The 19,980-nt window shown below is 46.5% G+C and overlaps 1 long non-coding RNA gene and 1 pseudogene across 1 annotated transcript; one reads left to right on the top strand and one right to left on the bottom strand.

Moving 5' to 3' along the window:
* Positions 1 to 1,923: 1,923 nt before the first annotated feature.
* On the top strand, positions 1,924 to 5,083 carry LOC144133470 (WD repeat-containing protein 70 pseudogene; annotated as a pseudogene).
* Positions 5,084 to 12,375: 7,292 nt separating this feature from the next.
* LOC144133466 (uncharacterized) lies at positions 12,376 to 17,376 on the bottom strand. The gene is made up of 5 exons (XR_013315056.1): positions 17,157 to 17,376; positions 16,125 to 16,286; positions 15,759 to 15,951; positions 14,941 to 15,020; positions 12,376 to 14,791 (listed from the first exon to the last, which is right to left on the bottom strand). It is a non-coding gene; the product is annotated as an uncharacterized LOC144133466 (long non-coding RNA).
* Positions 17,377 to 19,980: the final 2,604 nt, after the last annotated feature.

The raw sequence follows: 19,980 nt of genomic DNA, 5'->3' as shown, positions 1-19,980 counted from the left end.
GGGGCTGGTGGCAAAAGAGCGAAGGCACAGCGGTGGGCTTCAGCTTCTTTATGCCATGCTTCAGAAGAATCAGAGGCTTAAACTGATCTGCTGTAAAATGCTCCTGGAAATATTAACAAAAAAGTGGTTACTCCCAAACTGATAAGGGGTGCTTGAACAGCATGGAAATGAGAGAATAAAGCAGGCAGAGTTGGTAACTGTTGCGGGGCTGTTTTTTTTTTTGTACAGCACACTTTTTTCCTAGACAAGATCAGTGCCAATACGGGAATTTTTAAAGGAAACTTGCCCGCTTGAAGGCGAAAAATTTTCCACTCGAAACCGCATTTGCTTTAGACGAAAAAGAGCGAGATACAGTGACAAAACTTAATTGCAAGAAAGGCGTAGCCCCCTGTTCCTTAATTCCACTTCTGTACTGCAAATGCGTCTTCAGCACCAGTATTATAATCCCTGTTCAGGATCCGCGTCGCGCGCCATCGTAGTAACAATGTAGCACATGTGTTAATCTTGTCTGCATAAGCCCACCCTTAACATTTCCAGCTTTGTCTAACGACTTTTTTGAAGCAGAGAAAAAGGCAGAAAATTTCAGACTTACCTCGCAAAGCTTGCTGGACTTATTCGGCGAGAAATCGCTCCGGCCGATGCGATCCAAGCAAACTTTTGTCCGCTTCTTGTCGTGCTTACCCAGGGGCACCGAAAACAGCCTTTTGCCCCTTCCCGAGCGAGTCGAGCAACCAAAGGCACAGCACACAGTCATGACCCGCGACTGATCACTACCCGACCCGCTAGGCAGACGAGTAGTTCACCACTTTGCTCGAGCAAAAATAGAGGAGGCTATATGGCTCGAGTCACAGCGCGGACCAAGCTTCCAGCAAGCGCAGAACAAGTCGGTTAGAGGCTGAGAAACAGCGTAGCAGCGTGATGGCTCAAGATCAACTCGAACGTTGAAGTACGCTGCGCCGAGGCGATCGCTGTTCCTAAACGAGCAGACATTCTTTTCTCCGTGCGAGCAGATACAAAATGGACGCCGACTTCCGGCAGAAAAACAGAAACCCAAACGGGAAAAGCCATATGCGGATACAGAAAAAAGGCGGCGGCGTACATCAAAGTTTGGCGGTACTTAAAAAAGCGGTAGCGGCAATAGAGGAGATTTAGGTGCGACCCCTTGACCGGACAATTTAAGGAAAGGAAACATATCTAAACATATCTAAGTGGACACCCGAACCGCGCCGTAAGGCAAAGAAAATGGAATGAAAATGGTTTTAAGGAAAGTAAAGGACGCCTGTCTCTCATATACCGGTGGACACCCGTACCGCGCCGTAAGGGAAGGGAAGACGAAGCGAAATCGGCACAATGCAACGTTGCAAGAACGTAGTTAAATCGCCACGCAGGCAACGGCCGATTACAAAGCAGCAGACGCCACGCGGAACACGGCCACGTGATGGACCGATGTAGTCCAAGCGCACGTTACATGTCATCCGAGCTTTTTAAAAGTCAACTGCAAGATATTTGACGCCAGCGTCGCCAGGGTACAGTTTCTCTGCTGTAGTTTCCACATGAAAACGCGTACATCACACTCAAGCCAGTTAAAGCCAAGCCAACCACGAGCCAACCAGAGAGAAATTCACGAAAAAAAATGGCCGCTTCTAGTAAGGGCAGAGGCACTGTTTCTCCAAACTCCGCCAGAAAAGCTCGCGAAATTCGCATAAATGCCATCTACGAGGAAGCCAGGAAAAGGGCAATAAGTAGAAGCAAAGCGAAACTCATGGAAGACCCAAAGCCGTCTACCAGCGATCCTGAAAGCAAGGTCGAAGACAACGCATACCGTGACAGCACTTCTGCGTCCTCAGTAACACGCAGTAAGGATGACAGCGAACGCCTGGTGGGACCCCCGGTCGTCTTGTCAGCTGAGCCAAACTTCACGACGAAAGCTCGCGTGTTTGATCTAAAAGCAATTTTCGAGGAAATCAGGACGACGGCCGTGAGTAGAAGTGAAGGCGCGAGACTCGCAGAAGACCCAAAGCCGTCTACCAGCGATCCTGACACCAACGTCGAAGACAAGGCATACCGTGACAGCACTTCTGCGTCCTCCGTAACATGCAGTAAGGATGACAGCGAACGCCTGGTGGGGCCCCCGGTCAACTTGTCAGCTCAGCCAAACTCCACGAAGAAAGCTCGCGTGTTTGATCTAAATGCAATTTTCGAGGAAGCCAGGACAACGGCCGTGAGTAGAAGTGGAGGCGCGAGACTCGCAGAAGACCCTAAGCCGTCTACCAGCGATCCTGAAAGCAACGTCGAAGACAAGGCATCCCATGATAGCACTTCTGCGCCCTCCGTAACACGCAGTAAGGATGACAGCGAACGCCTGGTGGGGCCCCCAGTCAACTTGTCAGCTGAGCCAAACTACACGAAGAAAGCTCGCGTGTTTGATCTAAATGCAATTTTCGAGGAAGCCAGGACAACGCCCGTGAGTAGAAGTGAAGATGCGAAACTCATGGAAGATCCAAAGCCGTCTACCAGTGATCCTGAAACCATCGTCGAATACAAGGCATACCGTGACAGCACTTCTGCGTCCTCCGTAACACGCAGTAAGGATGACAGCGAACACCTGGTGGGGCCCCCGGTCAACTTGTCAGCTCAGCCAAACTCCACGAAGAAAGCTCGCGTGTTTGATCTAAATGCAATTTTCGAGGAAGCCAGGACAACGGCCGTGAGTAGAAGTGGAGGCGCGAGACTCGCAGAAGACCCAAAGCCGTCTACCAGCGATCCTGAAAGCAACGTCGAAGACAAGGCATCCCATGATAGCACTTCTGCGCCCTCCGTAACACGCAGTAAGGATGACAGCGAACGCCTGGTGGGGCCCCCGGTCCACTTGTCAGCTGAGCCAAACTCCATGAAGAAAGCTCGCGTGTTTGATATACATGCAATTTTCAAGGAAGCCAGGGCAACGGCCGTGAGTAGAAGTAAAGATGCAAAACTCATGAAAGATCCAAAGCCTTCTACCAGCGATCCTAAAAACAACGTCGAAGACAAGGCATCCCAAGACAGCACTTCTGCGCCCTCCGTAACACGCAGTAAGGATGACAGCGAACGCCTGGTGGGGCCCCCAGTCAAAGTGTCAGCTGAGCCAAACTCCACGAAGAAAGCTCGCGTGTTTGATAGAAATGCAATTTTCGAGGAAGCCAGGAGAACGGCCGTGAGTAGAAGTAAAGACGCGAGACTCGCGGAAGACCCAAAGCCGTCAACTAGCGACCCTGAAAGCAACGCCAAAGACGGGGCAACTGGTGGGAGCAGTTCTACGTCCGCCGCTACGCGAAGTGAGGAAGGCAGCGATGAAGACCTCGTGGGACCGCCCATCACACTCTCTGCTGAAGTCAACGAGAAAAGAACTAGCTTGGAGGAAGACGAGGAGGAACGTAAGCATACCACAGAAGCATATCGGGCAATTCCAGTGAAAGAGCTACTTACGCTGCGGCATGGCACAAATATTGTGTCTGCATTGGCTCTGGATCCCAAAGGAGCACGTCTTGTCACTGGCGGGTATGACTTTGATATTACATTGTTCGATTTTGCTGACATGGATTCATCTCTGCAGCCGTTCCGCTCGCTCCGGCCTTGCGACTGTCACCAGATAAGAAACCTCGAGTACAGCTACACAGGTGACACGTTTCTGGTAGTATCTGGGAGTGCTCAAGCCAAAGTACTAGATCGAGATGGTTTCGAAGTGATGGAATGCGTTAAGGGAGACCAGTATATTACAGACATGGCGCGCACCAAAGGTCACGTAGCTATGCTAAATTACGGCTGCTGGCACCCGCGCAGTCGTGAAGACTTTCTCACTTGCGCCAACGATGGTACATTGCGTCTGTGGAATGTGGGCAAGCCCAATTGCCACAAAGCGTTGGTGAAAACCAAGCAGCTGGGCCGCCTTAGGGCCATCCCGTCGACATGCCGATTTAGCCGGGACGGCCAGCTTATGGTTGCCGGCTGCCAGGATGGGTCACTCCAATTTTGGGACCAGCGGCGCGCATTGGTGCACCCCAGCAGCACGGTCCGCGAGGCACACCAGCGGGGAACTGACGTAACCTGCATGGCGTTCGCCCATGACGGCCGCCAGCTGGCCACGCGCTCTTGTGATGACACGCTGAAGTTGTGGGACACCCGCGCATTGCGGCCCACAGCGTTACACACGTTTTCAGACCTCGACAATTTGTACCCGGCCACTGACTGCGGTTTTAGCCCAGACGACCGGGTTGTGTACACAGCCACCTCGAATGCCGCTGGTAGGGGCCAGTTGGTGTTCTTTGAGCGTGACGCCATGCGGGAGGTGTTGCGACTCCAGCTGCCATCGCCAGTGGCCCGTATCATATGGCATGCACGCCTCAACCAACTTCTGGCGGGGTTGGCATGCGGAGAGGTGCGCCTGCTGTACGACGCAGCCTACAGTCACCATGGTGCACTCTTAGGTGCATTCAAGGCAGCTCTGGCCAGACCTACACCGCAGGGCCTCACGCAGGCGCAGGTGCTCACACCACATGCACTGCCACTGTTTCGTGAGGAGCGACCGCGCAGCTCACGCAAGCGTCTGGAGAAGGCACGTAAGAATCCTGTGCTGTCTCAGAGGCATGATCTTCCAGTGACGGGCCCTGGGCAAGCAGGCCGTATTGCTTCAACAGGCAACAGTCTGTCTTCCAATATTTTGCGCAACCTGGCACCACCAAGCGTGTTGATGACAATGTGGACCCACGCGAGGCCATCCTCAAATTTGCCAAGAAGGCAGCTGAGAACCCTTATTGAGTGACGCCTACCTGCGCTTCAACACAGCCTAAGTCAGTCTTCCAAGAAAGTGAAGAGCCAACACCTGCTAAGAAGTCAAAGCAGGCGTAGTGCCTTTTGGTTCCAAAATGCACATGGCGTGGCAAGCCTCGGCGTGAACTGTTGGCCCAAGCGTATTTGTATGAAAGGTGCCATGTCGATCGTGCTATGGAATTGTTGCAAGAACTTTTGAATTCTCAATCCCATCTGACAGACTGTTGTATTACTGCAGTGCTTGCATTTCCCTTGATATTGAAGTGGCAGTAGTGTACGTAGGTCATCACGCGGTGATGTGCTCACACTGGTCACTGTTCCTTATAACAGCACCTGCTAGTGCCACTATTTGTACATATTCATGTTGTAAGTGTACCCATAAAGGTGATCATGCATAAACTGAGACACTGTCTGTATTAGTGCATGTTCAAGCACTAAAAGTTTTTCTGCTGGTTTTCAAAACGTGTATTCGTTATTTTTCCTTACTCTGCCCCGCCGCGGTGGCTCAGTGGTTAGGGCGCTCGACTACTGATCCGGAGTTCCCGAGTTCGAACCCGACCGCGGCGGCTGCGTTTTTATGGAGGAAAAACGCTAAGGCGCCCGTGTGCTGTGCGATGTCAGTGCACGTTAAAGATCCCCAGGTGGTCGAAATTATTCCGGAGCCCTCCACTACGGCACCTATTCTTCCTTTCTTCTTTCACTCCCTCCTTTATCCCTTCCCTTACGGCGCGGTTCAGGTGTCCAAAGATATATGAGACAGATACTGCGCCATTTCCTTTCCCCAAAAACCAATTATTATTATTAAGCTCTGTTGCCACTTAAACTCACTCTGCATTTTTAATAATAATAATTCGTTTTTGTGGAAAGGAAATGGCGCAGTATATGTCTCATATATTGTTGGGCACCTGAACCGCGCCGTAAGGGAAAGGATGAAAAAGGGAGTGAAAGAAGAAAGGTGCCGTAGTGGAGGGCTCCGGAATAATTTCGACCACGTGGGGATCTTTAACGTGCACTGACATCGCACAGCACACGGGCGTCTTAGCGTTTTGCCTCCATAAAAACGCAGCCGCCGCGGTTGGGTTCGAACCCGGGAACTACGGATCAGTAGACGAGCGCCCTAACCACTGAATCACCGCGGCGGGTTGTCTCTCTGCATTTTTGGGAGTAGATAATTTGCTCCAGATGTTGGATATCTCTAAGTATAAAGTTTGATGAGTATATGGAAAAGGAAGTTAACATCTTGCTGCCTTGGTAGCAATACCTAGACTTTGTACAATGTAGCATTCCTGCAGGCTGTAGCCGAAATTTTGATTGCATTTGCTTCATCATTGTTTATATATGTGGTCACTGAAGTGAATACTAGGTCGAAATTTCAGGGGCCAATTTGTGGGCAGCTCTTGGTGGGGGTGGTTGGAGAGTGAGGGGGAAAATGCACAGAGCATTTTTTTATTCTTTCTCAAATCTGTTAAATTTATTCATTAATTCACAGAAACAAAGGGTTCAGTGCAGTTTAAAAGAAGTTGCGGAAGGCACTTAAGACTAACGCTGCTTTGAATGCTAGTTTTTTCATTTTTATTTTATTTTTTTCTCTTCTTTTCTAATGACACACTTATTAACATGGCCGTAAGGCAACGCATATATTGGGTTCACCTTCGTTTGCCAAGAAGCAACACATTTTTGTGGCCTATGGATTGTGTGCTTGCCTTGCGATCAGAAAGTCCCGGGCTCAGTGCCCCGCACCTTCAGAAGAAATTTTATTAAAGTGAAAGCTTTACTAGCCGCAAACTAGCGATTTCGCCGTGGCGGTACTCCGAGGAGGCACTTGACGTCACAATGCGCGCCTCGCCGCGGATATTTCTCTCTCTCTCGCTCCATAGGGATCCCAAGCTCGGCCAGGCGGCGCCGTGAAAGCTAGTGTTCCTGCATATGCTCCCGCAGGGAGCAGAGTTGCGCGAAGGTCCGCCATTTTGTTCCAAGCTGTGCGGGAAAGCAGCTCCTCGAGCGCACAGGCGCTGTGATCATGACGGGGCTGGCGTTGTAGAGCAGTTCGCTTTTTTTTAAAGCTTAGAAACGGCGCCAGATTGCAGGCATCCTTTTTTATTTTTACTGTCTCAGTGCTCAGGAATCGATGCTAAGCCCATCATACTTCGTTGAAAAAAACGCCGGAAAAATAATCTGATTTTCCGAAAATATCATACAGCATGACAGAAAGATCGCGGAATGACAGCGATAGCTCCCAGTGCAGACATTAATGGCGCAGAAATGCTTGGAAATGAAAAACCTGCGTGAGTTGTGCGATGAAGAGAAGTTTGGTAATGCATCTTCCTGCAAAACCACATTGAAATACATTATTCTATAGGGTTGCGACCACCGATGTTGCACGAAGCTTGTGAAACCACGCTGCATACGATGTGAATGCGGGCAGTCTAAAACAATGCATTTTGCAAGCAAGTAAATCTTACCAACCAAAGGCACAGATATCGCAAACTCGCGCGCTTATCTTTCACAAAATATACCTACCATTTGTTGCTCTGACTTCTAGCCCTCCACTGCATTTTTCCTATGCCGTGGTCATCTTTTCAAGCCAAACACATCACGTGCCGTACTTCTTTAACATCCGAAAGTTAGAGAAGCCTGCCTTAAGTCATTGCAGCTGAATTGTGGTATACGGGTTTCCAAGGATCTAGAAAAGTGATGTGTATCTCTTTCTGGTGCTGTTATTTGCTAGTTTTTCTCTAAGCCCTATTGCGTTTTCTCTTCACCTACTTGAATTATATGTACCGTCACTGCATTCTGAAATATCTTTGTTTTGGACTGCTCCATGCTTTTACTCAAGGAAAAACTTATCTGAATATCCAATTTTGCTTTAAAGTATTTCATTCTATTTTTGTTCCCCTCTCCTCCAGTGCAACCTTAAAGGTATTCTTAACAAATAAAATAGTTAAATAGCCTAGGCAAAGCTTGTTCACTGCGTAAAAAGCTTTGCCGCTTTCGGTACGGTTCTTGCAGTTTGGCGCACTGCACCCCGTCATAGTTGGAGGCTGCCGTCACTGCACAGTATCAAAATATATACAACTGGAGCGCATGGAAAAGGCGGCAACACACCGCAGCCGACCGCACCGGACGCGTCCGATCACGATGGCAGCCGAGAGGGTACTGGGGCTGGCGAGGAACCGGCGTAGCGCTTGGAAAGTCGACTCCTCCACTTCAATATGAAACAAACGTCGTCAACAGAATCACGTGACGGTCGCTCGGCGAATGGCGTCAAGAGCGGCGCGGGAAAAACAGTCGCGAAACTCTGCTCCCTGCGGGAGCATATACAGGAACACTAGCTTTCACTAGTGTTCCTATATATGCTCCCGCATATATGCTCCCGCAGGGAGCATATATAGGAACACTAGTGAAAGCGGAAAATCAGCGCCCTCTGCGGCGGGATTTTCATAACGCGGGACGAAGGCAGCTGGTGTTCTTCGCTTCGCGATGTATCGATTGCGGTGCGGCTTTAAAATGATAAGTGATCTTGACGGACATTTTCGCCGCTCGTATCTCATGAAAGGAGAGCGTTTGGCACCTAATGTGTACAGTGTGGAGCAGATCATTGAGGACAACGATGCTTGTGTTCAAGCGAAGTGCGTGTCGCAAGTGAGCGACCACGTCAGCTACGACGTGCATCTCGATGTAAGTGCACAGTCCTTCCGCTTTTCGGAGAGTAGACATTTTTACTGCTAGTGAGTTACTGTTCGCGTTCTGCATACTGTGTCACGTCGATTTTTGCATGCTCGGCGCACTCGCCAGAACACGCCGTTTGTCACGCATGTGGTTTCGGATTGCATTACAGACTCATGGCTCAAGTGCTGTTTGCTTTTACATTTGACTCGTGAGTGAGCATACAAACGCGGTTCAGCACGCCGCGGCATTCTAGTTCGCACGTTCACGTGTGTACGCACGCACTTCAACAGCAGAGCTGATATGTGCCATTTGATGCTTGGATGACGACTGCGCGCGAGCACTCCGCTGTTTAAGACTCCGCTCTTACTTTTGGCCGCGCGTGTACAGCTGCGCGCTTGTCGAGGCATGCATTCTGAGACATTTATTTCTAAACTGTTAAGCTGTAGTGGCGGGCTTAATTTTGACCACCTGGGATTCTTTAACGTACACTGCCCCGCCGCGGTGGCTCAGTGGTTAGGGCGCTCGACTACTGATCCGGAGTTCCCGAGTTCGAACCCCACCGCGGCGGCTGCGTTTTTGTGGAGGAAAAACACTAAGGCGCCCGTGTGCTGTGCGATGTCAGTGCACGTTAAAGATCCCCAGGTGGTCGAAATTATTCCGGAGCCCTCCACTACGGCACCTCTCTTCCTTTCTTCTTTCACTCCCTCCTTTGCCCTTTCCTTACGGCGCGGTTCAGGTGTCCAACGATATATGAGACAGATACCGCGCCATTTCCTTTCCCCCAAAAAAACAATTATTACACTGACATCACTCAGTACACAGGCGCCTTGAGTTTCGTCTCCATCGAAACGCGGCTGCCGCAGCCGGAATCGAACCCGCGCCTTCGGGGTCAGCAGCCGAGGGCACTAATCACCGAGTCGTCGCGGCGGGGAGGCAGCTCAAAACATTGCATGAATTCGCGTGATCATTTTCTGCGGATGAGTCACAGTGTGACTGAAGGCTGCTTTCGACTTGCGAACAGTGATCCAGTCACAGTGTTGACTGCGTGAATTTAAGCGGTACTTTCTTTTTTTTTACCGCAGCTAACTTGGTCACTTCATGCAAAGCAGGAGCTTCGCATAAAGGGCGGCCGCTGCACTTGTAAAGCGGGCATTGCAGCGCAGTGCAAGCATTTCGCCGCGGTAGCAGCTTTGCGCGTATTTTTGGTCATACAAAAGCATTCAACATGTCTGCTCTCCTACGTGCCATAAACTATTGGAACAGCCTTCCTGACGATGCTACTAATACCAGAAATCCTGCTACATTTCGTGATAAAATAACCGCAATCTTCGCCTAGTTGTCTCAGTTCTGTGTATTCTTGCGAAAAATGTTTTATTGCTGCTTAGAGTGAACTAACTTGTGCACTTTTTAGCCTCTCTGTCAAATCGTGTTGCATTTCCATGTTGCCACATTTTGAAACACGAAATTATTGTGTGTTATATTACTTTATTTGTATTCTTCTGAGTGCCTCTTGCTAACTATTGTATAAAGTTTTTCTTCTGTCCTTATTTTCTGTCCTTATTTTGTGTTTTTTTTTTGCGCTGTTCTCTAACTTCTATGTACTGCCCCACTCACACAATGCTCCAATGTAAAGGAGCCTGTGAGTAACTTGAATAAATAAATAAATACATCAACCGCTACGAGGAAACTTCCTGCACCAGCCAGCCTCAACAGTGGGGCAAACCAAGCATGAAACCTCAGAGGCCACGGAACCAAGACTTGATGGCATTCTTTCCCAGTGAGTCTCAGCACTATTGAATTTTGTCTAAGGTTATTTCCTACACTTTCAGTTGTGTGCGCATGCTTCTCTTAGCATATGAAGCAAACAGAAACGTTAAATCCTTGCAATTATTTAGCATCTTGCCATGCTGAATTTCCAAACAGCTTGCATTTATACTAAAATTAAGTTGCACTTCTCTGTTCAGAACGTGTGTAACCTGATGGATGTTTGCCTATGTCCCTTTTGCATAACAGGTCAAGAGAGCAATTCGGCCAACACGAAGGCTGCATCTCCGTCCATTCTACTGAACTACCCGGACGTAATGAGTTCGATGAAGGAAATTTTGGAAATGGGACAAATGAATGCGGAGAAATTGGTGTGCCAGGGCATGCTTAACAAAATTGTAGATCAAGCTTCAAAGGTGGCAGATGAAGAAATTTTGGAAGACCTGCTGAAATTAACGGCACGGCGGCCTGTGTACCACTGCCTGAAAGTTGTTGACAACAGTGCAACAAAAAAAACAATCATGCACAGGGACCTTGCAATAGAGATGAATAGCTTAGAGGCTGCTAAGTACCAAACCGACGTTGTCCTATCTTGCAGTCCCTGCAAACTGTCTGTCCTAACACAAGGCCAAGCAAAGTGTCCACGGTAAGTTATAACGGTAGTGAAGGCAATCTTTCAGCTGATTTCAAATCATTCGTTTAAAACGTGCAGGTGGCTTCAGGAACGCAGATATCGGATTAGCAGCACCAAAGCACATTGTGTACACACCAAAAGTGGTGAAGATGGCTACAGGAAAGCTGCTAAGCAACTGAGGACTGCACGCTCATTCAAGAATGCTGCTATGTGTTACGGTAAGATCTAACTTCTATCTTGCACACCATGGTGCAAAGCTCATGACAATGGCATGCTCTCAAGTTAAATATGAGATGTGTCGAAGGCAAAGTTGAAGCACAAATGAGGTTCATTGAAATCAAGTGATTGACATGTGGATGAATTAAATGGAAAACTTGAATATTCAACAAGTATCAACACAGAAGCGAGAGCACGAGAGGAGCTGGAGTGGCGGCTTGAGGCACACATATTTCAGGTGTGATTTTGTTTGCTTTTCTAATGCGCATAGGATGTGCTTCTGCCTTGCTAAGAACCTATTATTTCACAAAATCATTTTTAATTCCTTGCCTCTCCAGACAGGGTTGGTAGTGCTGCCTGAGCAGCCATGGCTGTGTTGTAGCCCTGATGGACTTGTGAAGCTTGAGAATGAGACCGTCCTCGTGGAGATAAAGTGCCCATTTAAATATAAAGATACGCCATTCATCAACTATGATGATCTATAAAATTGCCCTACCTGGAATTCCAAAAAGACCGGATTGAGCTTAGGTCTAGCCACCAATACTACACCCAAATCCAGGTACAACTGTATGTTCTGAACTTAAATAAGGCACTACTCTATGTTTTTACTCCTCAGCAATCTGTGATTGTAGCAGTAAAGAGGGATGAAGTATTTTTGACTGAGCTCATCCCAAAGATGGAATACTTTTATTTCCAATTTCTCATCTCAAACCTTTAGATTTTAGTATAATTTATTTTGTTTCCACTCACAAGCAAAGAGGGTTCTTGTAAGTCGGCACTCAGTACGTCAACAAATCAAGCTTTCTGTTTTAAGTGCAATATTTTCACTCCATCTTCTAGTCCTTAAGCATTGTTACTGCATTCTTACATAGCACAAGTAATCAGGGCAGTTTTACATTTTAATATTTTTGGTGGTATTTATGTGTGTATAGTGAAATGCTGAACAGCGACAATAACTTATTTGAGTGACTTGGTTTTGTAACCAGTGATACTAATTGCACTCATGTTTTCAGAAATAAAAGTTTACTTTTCGCAGCTCTATTGGGTACACCAGATCATTTCACCATACTTAAGACCAAACATAAAGCCTTTCTTCCAGATTTATAAATGCGTTGTTATAGAAACAATGCTGCTTACACAAAATGAGTAAAATACACGTAAGGAATGTGTTTAATGCAGTTATCTAAAAAAATTAAAAAAGCAGGCAACAAATACCACAACCCAAGATGTGAACATAAAATATCACACAAGGGTAGCAGTGCCACTGCAAAAACATCCCTTCAGGTATCATTGCAAAAAAATCTTCTGTCATTGGCATGGTGCAAGTGAAAGAGAACAGCACTCAGAAAAAACATATTCAAGCACTACAGAGCTTAGCATTGCCACAGTGACACAGTGCATTTGTTCATTTTCTTTGCATACAGATGACAGTGCACTTACTGGTTGTGCCAAAGGTACAAAGAAGAGGTGCCAGTGAATGACACAAATGCATGAAATGCATAAATTACTAATACACATAAGGAATCTGAGAAATACAATTATTTGGGAATTAAAAATAGCAATAGAACAACAAAAACAACCAATATATTGACATAAAATACAACACAATGGTAGTGCTACTGTGCACAAGCTGTGCATAAATCTGCAAAAACATCCCATCAGGTAACATTGTAAAAAATCTTCTGCATTGGCATGGCACACGTGAAAGAGAACAGCAGTCAGAAAAAAAAATATGCTAGCACTGCAGAGCTTTGCATTGCAATAGTGGCACAGTGCATTCGTTCATTATTGTTGCACACACAACAATGCACTTGCTGGCTGTGCCAAAGGTATAAAGAAAAGGTGCCAGTGCATGATACAAATACGTGAAATGCATAAATGAGTAAAACACATAAGGAATGTAAGTAATACAATTATTTGCAAATAATTAAAAATGGCAGTAGAATAACAAATACAACAACTAATATGTGAACACAAGAAAATCTTTTTCGCTATCCACTGGCCTTTTCAAACTGCTTTAGGCTAGTACGCAAGTCATTTGAATTCTTGTATTTAAGCACAGTGCATAAGCTTTCGAAAAAGATTGCCAGGTTCGAAGTCGATACGACAGTGAAGGTCTGCTCATTTGTTATTGATTCAAGGCTGAGCCACCTACTTTAAAACAATGAAGAACTGCTTAAGACCTTTGACACTAAGGTGAGAAAGGTAAAAGCCTGGAGCCTTTTGAAGGAGGCTGGATTTATTAAAGCACTAAGCCAGAAAATACCATAAAATATAATGCAAGTGCAAAGCATTCAAATATCGTGCCAGGAGACAAAGGGAACAACTTATCAGCATGAAGCCAGTGATCCCCTTCCCAACTACACCAGGTAAGCAGACATGCATTTAGCGATATAGAAATGATGCCTGCAACACATATCAAAACTTACAGAGAAGTTAAACTGAATTCAGGTCTTGAGTGTGAACTAAGTGTGCCCATCATGTTGCTTGCGCAGCGTGAGAGTGGGGAGGGTTAAGGAGCAAACACAAGTTACTAACACCCCACTTGAGATGAAGAGAAAATGGGCATGGGCAGCAAGGCATTGCTTAGTAAAGGGGCTAGCTTATGGTCTCTAAGGGTAACAGGCTGGATTCCAAGAAAAGGTAAACATAGCAGGTGCAACATATCCAGGTTGGGATATGACATCAGGAAGCTTGTGGGGTTAAGGCAGCCGCAGCTGGCATAAGTGGAGGGACACGGGAGAGGCCTTCATCCTGCAGTTGGCATATTGGACCGATGATAATAGTTGCGGTGAACACACCAGCCTTATTTCTTGATGATTGGTGGCTGCATATTAACAAGAGCAGCACACACAGAAACTACTTTGTTCATGTGTGGCATCAACTTGAAATTTTGTAGCTCAGAATGCGGTAGATTTTTAGTTTCTGAATAACCCTCTCAACATGAATGCAAACAGATGCGATTTCATAAATTTTTTCCATGGCTTCCTGAGACAGTTGACCACCTCCTACATTAAAACAGGCATAAGTAAGACCGCACCTTTCCCCTCAACAGTAGTTCTTATGCTAGGAAACCTTTTGTCACTAAGGGCTAAATCACCTGGCTTCAGGAGTTCCAACAACCCAGAATCTTGAGTTATAATGGAATCCGTCTGATGCATACACATTAGACACAAATGCGATCATTCCATTTGGTATGATCCCAACAAGAAATTTTATAGTGTAGCAGCTCTCGTAGTTTGAATACATCACATACTGACATTCAGGATTAGATAGTGTTTCAGTTCGTACTTCCATGCAGTCAATTATGAATGTACAATTAGGGTAGTGTTCCTTGAACGGCGGTGGCATAGACAGGCTAATCAACTCTCGTGGAGGTACAAAAATCCACTTTTGCAAGGCCACACTAAGAATGTTTAAAGTCTTCACAGACACATTTGATGCTATCATTGCTGTTACATTAAACATGACTGCCAGTGCGGCATAGGCAATCCCGAGCCGAAGCTTTGTAAGAAACAAGCACAGTTTGTCCTCAGCTGCCATATCACTTCTGTACCTAGAATGGGGCATCAAGTTTAGTAGGAGGCAGAAAACCGGCAGTGTAACTCCACACAGGTCTCGCAGTGCTTCTTCGTTGTCTTTAAGAGAAGAAAATCCAGAAAACCCACAGCTTCTCTTCCACGATCCATCTGTCAGGGTCACCTTCAAGGATGAAAATGAGTATTTAAAAACCATGCTGAAAAGACACCTACTTAAATGGAACATTTTAAAGGTAATTAATAAAAATGACTAATGCACTGCATTAGAACAGAGGTCTCTAGAACTGAACTACAAATAAAGATTAGCCAAACCTGGTCTGTCAGTTCTGTGTGAGACACCTGTATGGATGCTTCACTCCCATTGGTCACAGACAGAAGCAGGGTCAGCCTTCCTGAAAAAGAGGGTGCTGTTTGGCAGTCCTAAAAGAACATATTTATAGGTGTATAATCTTCAGGCACAATTATGCCGATGCTTCCTTGTACGATTCTAGCAAAGTGCCACATCGCAAGGACTTTTTAATCTACGGTGAATGTCTCACAGGCTGCAGTAGTTACAATTTCTTTATGAACACAAAAACTTACAAATTAGGTAAATATAAATTTCCACGAGTCGCAGCTTTCCCCTTCCCCTAAGGCACAAATTTTCCTTATAAGCAGTTGCAACACATTGGATTGCATTGTATTTGGACAATGGTAGGTGCGTGTGCTTTAAAACAGTTTTTAAATTACTTCATTTCAAAGCAGCACGGCTGTCATGGTACATGTGAATACCTGGTAATGAGCTGCAAGGCTTATTCCTGTTATGGTAGCATATTACCTGCATTACCTTTATTTAGTTTATTCCTAAACACCAAACACAACATATCGTTTATGTATGCAAACAAACATTTAGAGCCACACTTCAGCCGAGTGAGAAGCAGAGGCTGCTGCCCCAGCCCCATTCATCACACAAGTAGAAAGAATTTCCACGTTCAGCAGATTTTGTCTAGCAACTCAAAAACAAAACCTGCTTGAATGTCATTATCTTTGTTATAGCTTCTAGAACTGAAGGTGACAGTGAAAGTGCCCTACAATGTTGCAAAGGTGCTCTCTGCGTACACTGAAGTGTCTGCAATTAAAGATGTACTTACAACATCAGCATGTGTTGGGAGGGGAGCTTCAGCTGCAGTGCTGTTCGTACACGCAAGCTGCAGGTCATCCATGGAGTTTGCCGAATCAGCAGCATATGTAGGAGTGGAGTCATTGACTGCCACTTTCTGCTGCTGCTGTGATACATCAGCTTCCTCAGGTGATGATGCTGCCTGTTTAAAACGCTTCAGCCACCTGTGTTGTATAAACAAAAAAAACTAATTATGACTGCCATCCTCTGAAAGCTGAATGAATACATGCTTTGCACAATATCTTGATAGGATACCTATGCATCTTACCACTCTTTATGAATTGTCTGTGCCACTCGTACATTCAGGTATACATACTTCTAAGGCATTTTTACATACCTTTTAGCCCTCTCTTGGCTTGGCATTTTTTTCCTGTAGACTGAAGGGAAGATGCTGGGCACATACGAAGGGTGGCGACTGATATCACTCTTAGAGTTACCCACGAAGTGGTCACTGCAAATTCTTGATGAAGCATTTGGCTTCCATGTGGTGCCGTCGGGACTGCATAAAGAACAGTACGTAGTGTAGTGAGACACCAGGCATAAGCCAAGAAAATCATAAAGAAATTGTTAAAGCTGTATTCTGTGCTTCACTGCATTTTCCAATGCAACAGCAGAAAGTAGTAATATTTATTACTGGAAAAAAATCACAGTGCGAAAAAACTATTCAATCCTAAAACAAAGACGCTGAGCCTCCGCATTGAATATCATTGATCAAAGTGCCTGTCAGGAGCAGTAGCCCATAAATGAGCATAATATTAATATAGAGCTGAAAAGCAGCGTGCCATGGTAACACTACACAAAAAGTAGCCTTGGCAAAAGCTGTTCAGGAGATTAATAACGGATGGTTGCTCTACCTGTCCTTAATAAGCGGCCGCCCTACCACGGCCCTCCCTCATAAATCAGATGACGACGGTGAATTCGCTTATCACGACACACTTACCGGGCAAAGCCAACAATCCGGTGCCTTCATGACCTGCCACTAACTACAGCCGAAACGAAAATTGTCAAGTGTCTTAGTGCCATTTCGAAAAGCACCGCGAAAAACACGAGAAGCGATACAAGCGTCTCTTTTCGTTCGTTGTTTCGTCCTGTTACGCTGCTAATCTAGATTGTATCAGAAACCCACTCAAATCCCTAGCCTGCAAATTATGCGGAACTGTCATATTCATTACAATCTACCTGCTAAAAACGCGCGCTGCCTTCAAGTGCGCGATAAACATAAGAGCCCATCCACACATTCATCTGCCGTGCGCATCGGTTGCGGGCTAAGCCAGTCTTCGCGCTAGTTAGCCTCACAGGTATGACTGGGATCACTAGTATTGATGCGCGATACGAATTAAGCTCATACTACCGCAAAGGAAGCACTTACTTGATTCTGCGGACTGCTGAGATCCACGCTTGGCACCTTTCTCGTACCACTTGCCAGGAAAACGGTAAAATTTCACCGGCGGTTCCCGGTTCCTCGTGTTGTGCAGACTGCTATGGCACTCCACAACACAACAGTAATGGCTTCGAGGTTTCCGTGAACACGAAGCTGATGCCATTGCAAAAACTGAAATCATATAACACGACATCAGCGTTTGGCACTGTTAAACGCGCCGCTGCGCTTGGTTTTCCTAGGCGCGGCACTCCCTACAACTTCGCCTCGCGCCGAAGCGGCGCTGCTGTCGCGCCGTCAAACTTGAGCAACAGTCGCTACTAGTAGCATCGATCCACAAGTGTACCGCCGCTGCGCAGTGCCGCGCCTTTTCTAAAAATAATAATGATAATAATAATAATTGGTTTTTGGGGAAAGGAAATTGCGCAGTATTTGTCTCTCATATCGTTGGACACCTGAACCGCGCCGTAACGAAAGGGATAAAGGAGGGAGTGAAAGAAGAAAGGAAGAGGTGCCGTAGTGGAGGGCTCCGGAAAAAATTTTCGACCACCCGGGGATCTTTAACGTGCATTGACATCGCTAACCACACGGGCGCCTTAGCTTTTTGCCTCCGTAAAAACTCAGCCGTCGCGATCGATTCGAACCCGGGAACTCCAGATCATTTCCCGGGTTCGAACCCGACCGCGGCAGATGCAACTTTCAATTTTCAGTTTTCGCTTTCTTCTTTCCCTCCCTCCTTTATTTCTTTCTTTACGGCGCAGTTCGGGTGTCCGCCGAGATATGTGAGACGGTTACTGCGCTATTTCCTTTCCTCAAAAACCAAACAAAACAAGTGAGTCGACGGCGTTCATAGAGTTCATTGGCTTTGACAACTTTGGAAAGGCGCACAACCGGCTCCGTGGGCCAGTGGAGACCTCAATCTCGCTTTCATGTACGTGGCGTTGGTGTCCAACTAATAATAATAATAATTGGTTTTTGGTGGAAAGGAAATGGCACAGTATCTGTCTCATATATCGTTGGACACCTGAACCGCGCCGTAAGCGAAGGGATAAAGGAGGGAGTGAAAGAAGAGAGGAACAAATAGGTCCGTAGTGGAGGGCTCCGGAATAATTTCGACCACCTGGGGATCTTTAACGTGCACTGACATCGCACAGCACACGGGCGCCTTAGCGTTTTTCCTCCATAAAAACGCAGCCGCCGCGGTCGGGTTCGAACCCGGGAGCTCCGGATCAGTAGTCGAGCGCCCTAACCACTTAGCCACCGCGGCGGGGCTGGTGTCCAACTGCAAAAGCGTGCTTTGATCGCGTTCCGCGCACTGGATAGGCAGCGCGCCCTCCCTGGCACTCTGGGAGGTGGCATGCAGTGAATGGTTGGTCGCGAGAGATTGATCACCAAATGACCGCTGCGCCCTAGCTATTACTGTAGTGCCGCATGTCAGCCACAACGCTGTCAGCACTAATGCATTCAGGCCTCATGCATTCTCTCTCACCACCGCCACATATATCAAAGCACCAATGAGCCGTCCGCATATCCAGGAGCCAGTTATGCGCTTAAACGGATGCTTTGGCGAGTCGGTAAGTCATTTTAAAACAGAACAGCGCGCACTTTGACAGGGACTACGAGAAAGACACGACACAGACGAGCGCTGACTTGCAACTGATGTTTATTGCTTGGAACGAGGCATATATACAGTTCCAACAAAAAGAAGAAAACACACAACCATTCATAGATTCAAGTCATCTAAACATGCTGCACTGAACAAGGACGATAACTAAAATCATCATTTCCCCCTCGCTAAAAATGCCATTTCTTTGGAACCAATCGCTAAAGAGGGGCTGCTGACGCAGGCGTGTTTTGACCAGGCGATGAGCGCTGCTTCAATTATTTCCCGTGTTAGTTGGTTACTGTGCTTGCTTAAAACTTGTGTGCGAGTGAAGTCAGGGTGGCAAGTTTTGCTGTCACTGTGTCTACAGTGGATGCCGAGATGCCCTTTTACAGTGTTATGCACATTGTTGTTGTGCTCCTTCAGGCATTCATTGATGCATCTCCCCGTCTGACCCACATAAAGCTTGCCACATGACAAGGGAGTGGCATAAACTACACCTTCGTCACAGGAGACGAATTGATTTTCATGATTGATGTCGCACTCTCTAGGAACGAAATCGGTATTAACCATTTTGCACATCTTCCCAAGCTTATCCGGAGCCGAGAAAATGACACGTGCTCTATTAGCTATCTTTTTTAGTCTGTGGGAGAAATGATGAATGTAAGGCACAACAATGGGATTTTTTTTCCTTTCGCGTCAATGAGTATACACGTTCCCCTCTTCTGTTTTTGCTCAAACTACTGAGAATAGACTCTGACACTGACTCTAGCAGCTGCTTGGGATAACCAGCCTTTACGAGCCGATCAGTTTGGCGAAAGAAGTTATCTTGAATGGAATGCATGCAAGATTTGTTAAGCGCGTTGTGAAAGCATGATTTAACCAGCTTAGAATGAGATGACGTAAAGGGGAGCAATGGCTTTCTGCTTCGTGGCTCGTAAGACCAACACCTGTGAAGGCGCATTAATCTGAGCTTGATATCTCAAAATCGGATGACATTATTATCTGGCAGTTTAGTAATTAGTATGAGGGGATGGAGGCACTGAAGAAAGGTAGCTTTGATCTGCGTAAGGACTGCGTCAAATTTTTACACACTTGTCTATAAGAACAAGAAAGTCATCAACATAGCGAAAACACTGTACAACTTTTGAACCTATCAATTTTTATTGAAGCCTTCTACCCTTTTGTGCTAACAGGTCACTAAGCACGGGA

The sequence above is a fragment of the Amblyomma americanum genome, chromosome 1 (assembly GCF_052857255.1).
Source record: "Amblyomma americanum isolate KBUSLIRL-KWMA chromosome 1, ASM5285725v1, whole genome shotgun sequence".
NCBI classification, from domain to species: Eukaryota; Metazoa; Arthropoda; class Arachnida; order Ixodida; family Ixodidae; genus Amblyomma; species Amblyomma americanum.
Note: the sequence above shows the minus strand (reverse complement) of the source record. Positions and strands in the feature narration are given on the sequence as shown.